The following is a 1,035-nucleotide window of genomic DNA, read 5'->3' as shown; positions in this document are numbered from 1 at the left end:
GTCAGGTGAATTGGCCATGCTAAATTGCCCGTAGTGTTAGGTAAAGAGGTAAATGTACGGGAATGGGTGGGTTACGCTTTGGCGGGCGGGTGTGGACTCTACACCCACTCGACACTGTTAGTAATCTAATCTAATCTTAACAATGCCAGTTCTGGAAAGGATATGTGTAAGAAAGTCTTTGACAGAAGTGAGGTTCAGTCTTGGTATTACGCTTCGGCGGGTGGGTGTGGACTTGTTGGGCCGAAGGGCCTGTTTCCACACTGTAAGTAATCTAATCTAATCTTAACAATGCCAGTTCTGGAAAAGATATGTGTAAGAAAGTCTTTGACAGAAGTGAGGTTCAGTCTTGGTATACAGAATGTAATATTTAATAGCTAGTTAAATTATAACTGAGTTACATGAGGATTCATATGTACTTAAGATTAAATAAACATTAGCAGACTTTCATGTTGAACATACGAGCAGAGTTAGTGTGAAATCTAAAGCCAAGATACTTTTTATTGGCCTTGAATAGATTCTGATCTAGAAACAATGCAAAATTTGCCAAGATTGCAGATGTTGGCTGCCAAAAGCTCCTCTACAACCACAGTTATGGTTGAATGGATCATTTCAAAGAGGCGCAAACATAATTTGCTGATAAGGCAATCGAAAGATCAAAACTGGAACATAACCAAGCAAGGAGGAAAGAATAAACAGCATATATGCCAATTATTAAAAATATTTAAACAAGTGCATGCATTGAAAACACAGACTGTTCCCAACTTTGCTGAGATTATTGACCGGATGTCAAAGTGAATCAAAAGAACGTAACTAAAGCAGGTTTTCAAAAGAAAAGAAAAATGGGGCCGAATCCTACACTTTTGACCAAAGTCTGAGTTGCAATGAGCTTTTCGAAGTGTTTTTGCATTGTTTAGTGAGATTTCTTGTTGCAGCTCACTAAACTTGCCTCATTAACTCCTCACCATACCTTATGGCCCCCTCTTGTGTAATTCCACTACCAGGTAAAAACAATGACTGCAGATGCTGGAAACCAGA

This window comes from Chiloscyllium plagiosum, chromosome 13 (assembly GCF_004010195.1).
Source record: "Chiloscyllium plagiosum isolate BGI_BamShark_2017 chromosome 13, ASM401019v2, whole genome shotgun sequence".
Classification (NCBI taxonomy): domain Eukaryota; kingdom Metazoa; phylum Chordata; class Chondrichthyes; order Orectolobiformes; family Hemiscylliidae; genus Chiloscyllium; species Chiloscyllium plagiosum.
Note: the sequence above shows the minus strand (reverse complement) of the source record.